At 36.0% G+C, this 9,689-nt stretch overlaps 1 protein-coding gene across 5 annotated transcripts in view; it reads left to right on the top strand.

Moving 5' to 3' along the window:
* The first annotated feature begins 333 nt into the window (after positions 1-333).
* Positions 334-9,689, top strand: part of Osbpl8 (oxysterol binding protein like 8) — a 76,462-nt gene continuing 67,106 nt past the window's right edge. For 4 of the 5 annotated variants that reach the window (XM_090328287.1, XM_090328285.1, XM_090328289.1 and 1 more), the window contains exons 1-2: positions 334-370; positions 6,104-6,137. The gene's annotated coding sequence lies outside the window, so the exon portion shown is untranslated. The remainder of the gene's footprint in view (positions 371-6,103; positions 6,138-9,689) is intronic. The other variant, XM_090328286.1, reaches the window with a different exon arrangement.

Genomic DNA, 9,689 nt, shown 5'->3' with positions numbered 1-9,689 from the left:
GTAGTGTTCCCATTTCCTGATGAATGTATCTGTAACCCCTCTGTATATCAGACAATAAAATACAATAAAATTTTTTTCCTTAAGCTCAGATTTGTGAAAAAAAAGTTGAGTTCAATTTCTAGTATAAAAGGTATTATTCTCAGGGAGATTGCCCAGGCCCAGAGTTCAAGCTGCCTACCCCCCCCCCCCCCGCCTCCCCACATTCAAAAAAAAAAAAAGTATTCTCTGCCTTTTTTTTAAATTGTACTTTACCACTTGGTAAACTGTGGTACTCTTTAGATTTAGACACATGAGATTAAATCACTCCTGAGAAAATTTATTTTCTTTTTAGATCTCGCCATATTCAGAAGTTGCTGAAGTTCCAGAGACAGTGAGTAATATATGATGCTGTTTAAAATGTTAATGTTTCTGTATTTTTCTAGGATTTCGTGTTGAAGGTGGATATTTTCTACTATACTAAATAATAGGTGCTTATGTTATTCTGAGAAGTAGCAATATAGATGGAAAAGATTGGTTTAAAAATTGTATTTATCTTTATCTAAAATGTAAATATGTTTATTCCTTACTTCCAGAATATAACCAGTGTTAACAATTTCCAAAATTTGTTTAGATTGGTATACAACAAAATAAGATAAAGTAATACAAACTTATTTATTTTTTTTTGTTATTGTTCAATTTTTTTTTGTCAGTTCCTAGGGCTTGAACTCAGGGCCTGAGCACTGTCCTTGGGCTTTCTCAAGGCTAGAACTCTACTGCTTGAGCCACAGCACCATTTCCAGCTTTTTCTATGTATGTGGTACCGAGGAATTGAACCCGGGTCTTTATGTCAAGCACTCTACCACTAGACCAAACTCCCGGCCCGTTTTTGTTGGATTTTTAATTTATGGTACTGGGGTTTGAACTCTGTGCCTGTGTTTGATAAGGCAAACATTTTATCCCTTGAGCCATGCCTCCAATTTTTATAATATATTGTTTAAATCTAGTACATAAAGAATGTTTTCATTTAGTTAAAAAATACTATGACTAAATAGTATTTTGTTGTGTGCATAATTATTATTTACTCTCTTTAAAATAAATAACCACTTTAGATTACAGTGAATTGTGTTATGATCAATATCTATGGACAACTGTTTATGAACATTTTGAGTGATCATCCCAGTGATACTTGAAGTAGAACTTTGGATCAAAAGTGTGGATTGAGTTATTTTAAAGTAACTACTTAGCAGGCCAGATCATATTCTTATCCAGTGATAAACTCTAGTTCCCAGAAAAGTATTCTTTTAAAACCTCTCCTATAAAACTCAGGAATAAAATGTGCATATGATTTTGCAGCCGATTACAAGAATATAAAAAAGTCAAGCTAAGTATAGAGTGATGACTCCCATTCTAAGAACAAGCAGATCTCAGCTGCATTGTATATTCTTCACTGAAGGTTCTTATTCTGAGAGCTAAAGATAGCACTAACGGAGCATCCTCGAGATGTTTTGTGTAATCCTTCCACATGTGATTTCTGGACCAGCTGCAGCAGCACTTCTGTGAGAGCTGCTTAATCAATTTTTATTGGTGGGACTGATTCCATAAGCTATGTCAGTGCTTGATAGGCACTTCATACTTTTCTTTTAGTATATCACAGGACAAGTTGAGCTAATGATATATCCAAAGTGGAAATGCTGTGCTGAAGACAGTGAAATGAAGCTGTAGATGTCATTGGTTTTTCTCTTTGCTATGATAAAGTAACCATTCATTTTGATTTGTTTGAGACATCGGGGTTCCCTAGGATGAGGGTCATGATGAGGAACCGCTACTTTTTCTGTTCTTAAAAAAATGCCATTTTTTAAAAAAGACATATTTTGTGCTAATTAGGTAAGATAGAAAACAGACATATGAAATATGATTACATTTTGTATAATCTTTTTGTGATTTGTAATCAGTAAAGCTTTAAATAGTGGCTTTAAATATTTTATTCAAAAGACTTGTGGACATTGTCTAAAGAATAAGACAAATATTTCAAAGAAAATATTTTATCCAGTCTTAATGGTCTTTTTTTTTCTGAACAGACTTGACAAGTTCCTGGATGTTTTTTTGAGCTGCTAGCAATATTTTGAACTTTAACAAGAGCCCAAAAGGATGCCTCGCTTTAATTTTTAGTATCTTACAAGATTCTTGTGTAGATAGTCAACATCAGTGATATCGCATTTTCTCTAGATATATTATGTGGTGCTATTCGAAGCAAACCAAGATCCTAAAGGCGTTAAGATTAAGAAGGTTGTGCTGTGCAGGTTAGTCATGTGCAGAAGAGTAAAGTCTTCACTAAAGTGACATGTTACTTGGCAAAAATGTTACATAATCTTACTTATATGCTGCTTCTCATTAGCATTACTTAAAAGCAACATGGGGAGGATGATTTTACTGGCATCTGGTTTAATGCGTTTATATCTATATTCTGGGAAAGGTTTCTGAAACCATGTTGACTTTTCATTGTGTTTTGACTTGGTTTTTGGTGTTTTGGCTTGTCCATTGTAATACGTTTCTCTGGTGTCCTTTTTATCTTGTGGCTTTTTAAAAAAATCTTCAGTGATTGAGGCATTTTGGTTATATAATTTAACTCATGTATATTGTAACTTATGGGTCGTCCCCCCCTCACACCAGCCTGAATCTCTCCTTGTGCAGCCTTATGTACCCAACTGTCTAGTTGTCTTATTCACTTTGATATCTAAGAGATATTTCAAACTTGTCCCAAACTGAACTCCTTACTTCTTATTGGTTATTGCTTCCAAAGTCTTGTTTAACGTCCCTTCCTGTACATTAGTGCAGGAATTTCCCAGTTGTACTAGTTGGAATGCATGATGTCTGTTTCCATCATTATTCAGTTCCTTAAACTGAAAAATAGGGTCAACTCAGTAAAATCTGTTGTCTATGACACAGGTATGCTTGAAGGTATAATACTGAGAGTAAAATGCATTTGGAGATTTTGCCCACAAATATTCGTAAGTTAATAGAGATGCAGAAGTTAGGGGTGATTTTTCGGGGAGTAAATAGCCAAAGAAACACAGTGGCACTGAACAGTTGGCACTGTGCTGTTAATAAAAATTAAGAATATAATAGAACTATACAACAAAAAAGAGGTTATTAATATTTTGCCCTATATAGAAGATCAAGTTTAAAACTTTCAAATGTACCTGGTTTATGAAATGAAATATTCTCAGCGATGTGTATGTATGATTACAACTGCTGCTTTACTTTGGAAGTTACAGATAAATCTAGAGAAAAGTATTCATGTCAATACAGGAAGATTTAAATTTGGGGATGGGGGAGTGCTTAGGCTTGCACTTGTAGCTTTATGATTGCTGAGTAGTCATTCTGTCACTTGAACCTCATCTTCAATCTCTCTTACTTTAGGTTATTTTTCAGAAGTAATTTTTCTTCCCAATGAGATAGTCTTAAATTGGTAGCTCCTACCTGTTCTTACCACATAGCTGGTGTTAAAAGCATGCCACCACCTGGTGCAGTGGCATGTGCTTGTGATCCTAGCTACTCAGGAGGCTGAGAACTGAGGATCACAGTTCAAAGCCAGCCCAATCACTAAAATCCGTGAGACTCATATCTCCAATTAACCACTAGAAAACAGGATGTGGAGCTCAGGGTAGCCTTCAGCTGAAGAGCTCAGGGTCAACATCCAGATCCAGAGTTCAAGTCCTACAACCAGCCCCCCCCCCAAAAAAAAAGAATTCTCGTTGATCTTTTTTGGGGGGGCAGAGATCTGGACTGGCTTTGGAACACAATTCTCCTTGTTGTGTGCCAGTGGTTCATGTCTATAATCATAGCTACACAAGAGGCTGAGTTCTGAGTTGAGACTGAGTTGGTTGAAAGCCAGCCTGGGCCAGAAAGCCCATGAGACTAATTAACAACCAGAAGGTGAAAAGTAGAATTTGGTTTCACCGGTAGAGCAGTAACCTTGAACTAAAACACTCTGAGACAGTGCCTAGGACTTGAATTTAACGTCCTCTTGATCTATACCTCCCATCTAGCTGGGATTACAGATTTGAGCCCTAGTCCCTAGATCTCAATTGAGGAAGATTTTAAAAGTATCTCTGAAGTATTTGTAAAATTTGGCACAATTGTTTTTTATCAGCTTCCTAACGTGTTTCATTTTAGCAGTTACATTATTAATTTTTTCATAACAAATGATCCCCAAATTAAGTTTAGTAAAACATTACATTTATTATTTCAAAATAAATGGGTCAGGGATCCAAGAACAGCTTGGCAAGATGTCTCTTGACTCTACCTCTCACGTGGTTGCAGTTAAGATACTTGGAAGGAGTCAGGCAAGTTCACGCCTATAATCCAGATTTGAGGATCTCAGGATTTATCTATGACAGAGCAAAAGACTACAAACATTATGGAAGTCATGGTTATTTTATAAACTAGTTGATAAAGATATTCTATCCATTCTGCCTATTCTCTTCAATAGAATTGACTCTAGGCTGAGGCAAAAGAATCTCAAGTTTCAGGCCAACCTGAACTGTATGGGAAGACCCTGTCAAAGGAAAGAAGAAAGGAAGGAAAGAAGGAAGGAAGGAGGAAAGGAAGGAAGGGAGGGAGGGAGGGAGGGAGGGAAAGCCAAGGAAGAGAAGGGGAGAGTGACAGAGGAGGGAAGAGAGAAATGGAGGGAGGGAGGAGGGGAAGCAATAGTAGGTTCATGCACTCCTAGAGAAAGGATTATACAGATAGGAAATGGGAATCATTGGGAGGACATTGCTTAATATTACATACCATCGATTTGTCCCTCAAGCTTGCTTGTTGTGTAATTATGATTCCGTGGACATCCATAATAGAGTTAAATATAGCTTTGTTGACAAAGCATTCTTTGGTTTATCTATGAATCTGAAAGCAACTCATAGAAGAATAAACTTAAATGAATAGCGCAACAAATGCCTTTTAAGGGACTGGGACACAATTTTAAGATTTGTTAAATAGCCAAATCTTTAGGGGAGTAACAAGTCCAGGGTTATATCCATGATTACAGAAAGCCAGAACAAACAACTTTAGGTTTTGATGTGTTACTATAGTTGGTTACTGGAAGGAAAGAAAGCTGAGAATGATTCTTACTATAGGCAGACTAAATAACTTAATACGTAAGCAATATTTAGAGTAATGTATGTTAAATAGTTCCTTAATAGGTCAGGAATGTTTTACCTCTTTCTTGTCATTGTTTATAATCTCTTGATTCAAGAATTGAGTCTTCTGTCTGATACAGTGATACACTCTTGTAATCTCAGCATTTGAAAGATTTAAGATTGGAGAATGGAAAGGTGTAAGTTAGCCTGAAGTACATAGCAGGCTTGAGGTCAGCTTGGGGCATATACCAGACCCATCTAAATAAATGTTACATACATACATACATTTATACATCTATACATCTATACATATATCTGAGTCTTTTTAGTCCTTGAAATGCCAGAAGCTCCAGATAATATACTTGATAGTGTATTTTAAGAAAAATTTACCTAACTAGTAAAATTTTTCATTCTAATGAATACTTTTGGGTTTTTTTCCCCCAATTTGGAAGAAAGTGGTTGCACTTTGATGTCTTTGTTGAAACTCTGCACAATGCTTGGCACATAATTAGCATGCAGTAAATGGGTAGTGTTAAGTACTTTCATGGCATCAAGTACTAATATTTAATAGTGCATAAGTATTGTATATTTTTTAAACTGCCTTAAACTTTAGGAATGAATAACTTTGTCTCTCACATTTCTAATTAGATTGCCAGTCCTCATCTTGATCTTGAATTATATTTGAAAATAATTTTTTAACTTGAGTAACTCCAAAACAAAACACTTTGGTGATTGTTTTTCTCTTCTTACCTTTGTATCCCCAAATTAAAACATGTTCGATAATGCCTGAGCCAAGATCATTTTGCTATGTTAAGGGGACATATCATGAATTATTATGACTGGAATTCAAGTGCATGTGCTTTCTGCTTATAGACTAATGCTGTTTTCCTTGTCCTTTTGTTTCACTGCTGCTTCCATCCTGATGCCTTTTCTTCTTCCTGGTTTGGATTGTATTTGTTTGCTCCTCAATTATTCTGCACTAAAAGCTTGGTGATAGCAAAGATATCCTTGGGCAATCAAGTAAGTAGCTAAAGTTTAATTTCATTTGGGGGGGCATGGTAGTATTTCATTGTGTACATATAAAAGGCAAATTATATTTCGGTGTTGATCTGCTTCTCTTTCTAGGCGTTGAAATACAAGGTAGAGTAAGAATGTCAGTCAATACTCAAACTAATAGTGTTTTCTTTTACATTGTAATTAATCTAGAGAATGTATTGTTTATTTAGCCAATTGTCTAATTTATAATCAGTCCTTCATAGCATTTTCTAAAATCATAATAAAGCATGACCACTACTGGAGATGATACAAGGAATTTACTGCCATATGAAAGTTTTGTTTTACTTCATCAGAATTTTTCCATGTAATTTGATTATGAAATTGTTTTGTTTTGTTTTTTGGTTCGATTGTGGGGCTTGAATTCTGGGCCTGGGTGCTATCCTAAGCTCTTCAAGCTCAAAGCTTTTTTCAAGGCTACTGCCCTACCCCTTGAGCAGCAGTGTCACTTCTGGTTTTCTGGTGGTCAGTCATGGGACTGTAACTCTGGGCTTGGGCATCGTCCCTGAGTTCTTCAGCTCCAGACTACCAGCCTGTCCTTTGAACCACAGCACCACTTCCCATTTTCTGGTGGTTAATAGTAGATAAGAGTCTCATGGACTTTAGTGCCCAGGCTGGCTTTAAACTGCAATCCTCAGATCTTAGCCTTCTGAGTAGCTAGGATTATAGGCATGAGCCACCTCCCTTGGCTTGATTATGGAATTTTTATACATTGAGGATATTAAAATTGAAACATGTTTTATGTTAGGGATTGAAACAGTTACACTTGAAAATTAGATCCAATTTGCCTCAACAAATTTTACGAAGATTTTTTTAAAGGGGAGGATAGGGATAATGTGTCACCCCCCTTTGAGTATATCCAGTGAATAAAGCATGTCACCTGCCACTAAGGATTTTTATTCTGTCTGGAGAATAACAGAAGAAATATTTATATTAAAAAAAATCTTGGAATTGTCGGGGGCGTAGTCTAGTGGTAAAGTGCTTGCCTAGCATGCATAAAGCCTTGGGTTTGATTCCTCGATACCATATACTCAGAAAAAGTTGAAAGTGGGGTCGTGGCTCAAATGGCCTTGAGAAACTCAAGGACAGTGCCTCAGGACTGGCAAAAACAAAAACATGGAATTATTTGGGGGAAAAAGAGCATCATAGATCATTTAATAAACCATTAATGTCATAGATGCGGAGCCTGAGGCCAAAAAGCTAAATATTTAAGAAGCTGCTGGCTCATTGTACCCACTTTTATACATGTATATATTTTTGGATGGTCATGAGGCTTGAATTCAGCACCTGACACTGTCCTTGAGCTTTTTTGCCCCAAACTAGCTCTCTACCATTTTGAGCCACTGCTCCATTTCTGGTTTTCTAGTGGTTAGTTGGAGCTAACACTCTCACAGATTTTTGTGTCCTGGCTGGCTTTGAACCATGATCCTCAAATCTTCGTCTCTTGAGTAGCTAGGATTATAGGTATGAGACATCAACGCCCAGCTTTTTTTTTCTATTCTTACTAAAAAAATGAAATTACTAGTTTGTTGAATTCAAGCATAACAAAATAAAAGTTGATGCATCATAAAGAGTTCAAAATTCTGTTTAATTGAAGTGTAAAAAATAATACTACTTTAGGAAGTTTCACTTTTCATTTATCAGTAGTGATATACTGTTGCAAGCCATTTTAATGCTATGGGGCTCATTTCTTTGGTGTTCAAAGAAAAGGTACTGGGTAAAATATTGACCAAGGCTTTTCCATAGCTTTTAAATTTTTTAAAAAATTTTTAATTTTTTTTTGCTAGTCTTGGACTTGAGCTCACGGTCTGAGTACTGTCCTTGGTCAAGGCTAGAGCTCTACCACTTGAGCCTCAGCACCACTTCCGGCTTTTTTCTATGTATGTGGTACCGAGGAATTGAACCTGGGTCTTCGTGCATGCTAGGCTAGCACTCTACCACCAGACCAAACTCCTGGCCCCCATAACTTTTTTTTAGATAACTCTTATTATCTAAATTTTTTGTTATTTCTCCCTCATTACTAGTTAAAATGCATAGGTAACTTTCAATTCTGTTTAATTGAAGTATACAAAATAGTACTACTTTAGGAAGTTTCACTTTTCATTTATCAGTAGTGATCTACTGTTGCAAACCATTTTAATGCTATAGGGCTCATTTCTTTGGTGTTCAAAGAAAAGGTACTGGGTAAAATATTGACCAAGGCTTTTCCATAGCTTTTAAATTTTTTAAAAAATTTTTAAAATTTTTAATTTTTAATTTCTTTTTGCCAGTCTTGGACTTAAGCTCACGGTCTGAGTACTGTCCTTGGACAAGGCTAGAGCTCTACCACTTGAGCCTCAGCACCACTTCCGGCTTTTTCCTATGTATGTGGTACCGAGGAATTGAACCTGGGTCTTCATGCATGCTAGGCTAGCACTCTACCACCAGACCAAACTCCTGGCCCCCATAACTTTTTTTTAGATAACTCTTGTTATCTAAATTCTTTGTTATGTCTCCCTCATTACTAGTTAAAATGCATAGGTAACTTTCAATTACAACAATTCATAGAATTTAAAATATGCTTTTTGTTATACAACCAGAAATATCAGTATAGTAGATGTGGAAAAAAAGAATACAGTCTGTTAGATTTCGTATACTTATGACTGAACTTACAACTTAAAAGATTATTATATCTTAGGTTCTATAAGAATTCTGCAGGAGAATTTGAAACTCTTTAAATTATCCAGTTTTTTTGTATTGATAAATTAAGTTCAGAAAGTAAAGAAGGTTGTAGATTTGTATTCTCCAGTGCTTTTAATCATTTTAGGTCATTTCTACCAAGATGAGTAAAGTAACATGGCTAGCCAAGTAGGTTGTGTGCACTACAAGTAGAACCAGCAGAGGGCACTGTAACATAATCTTTATTAGGTGAGTCAACTGTGTCAGAAGCTATATTGATTCAGTTGCCAAACATCTATGCAGTCATTTAGCAAGTATTGATCAGATATGTGCCAGCGTTTATAGACCAAACGAAGTCATTAGCCTTATCAAGCTTCAGGTGGTGTACCATTATTACGAAGATAACAGAATGCTTTGTAGTGGTTGTTTTTTGCTTTTTTGTTGTTGTTGTTGTTTCTTTGGTGTACTGGTCCTCGGGCTTAAACTCAGGGCCTCAGCACTATCTTTTTTTTTCTTTTTAATTTCTCCAAGTCTAGTGTTCTAGCCCTTGAGTTATAGAACATCTGTGGTTTGGGTGGTTAATTGGAAGTAAGAGCTTTCTGTCCGTGCTGTCTTCCATCCACAATTCTCAGGTCTCATCTTCTTCATTGCAGATATAAGCACCAGTGCCCTGCCATGGTAGGGTTTATACAGAACCTCTTTTGTCTTTATAGTTATTAATGGTTGTTAATATAAATAGAAATATAACCATTCTGTTTTTCTGAAAAGATGTCTACTCTATACATCACTGTTTCTATGTACTCTTATCACTTGAAGGTTATCAATATCACACACTTAGTAAATTGGTTTAACATGACTTAA

The sequence above is a fragment of the Megascapheus bottae genome, chromosome 2, assembly GCF_031878675.1.
Source record: "Megascapheus bottae isolate mThoBot1 chromosome 2, mThoBot2.hap1, whole genome shotgun sequence".
NCBI classification, from domain to species: domain Eukaryota; kingdom Metazoa; phylum Chordata; class Mammalia; order Rodentia; family Geomyidae; genus Megascapheus; species Megascapheus bottae.
Note: the sequence above shows the minus strand (reverse complement) of the source record. Positions and strands in the feature narration are given on the sequence as shown.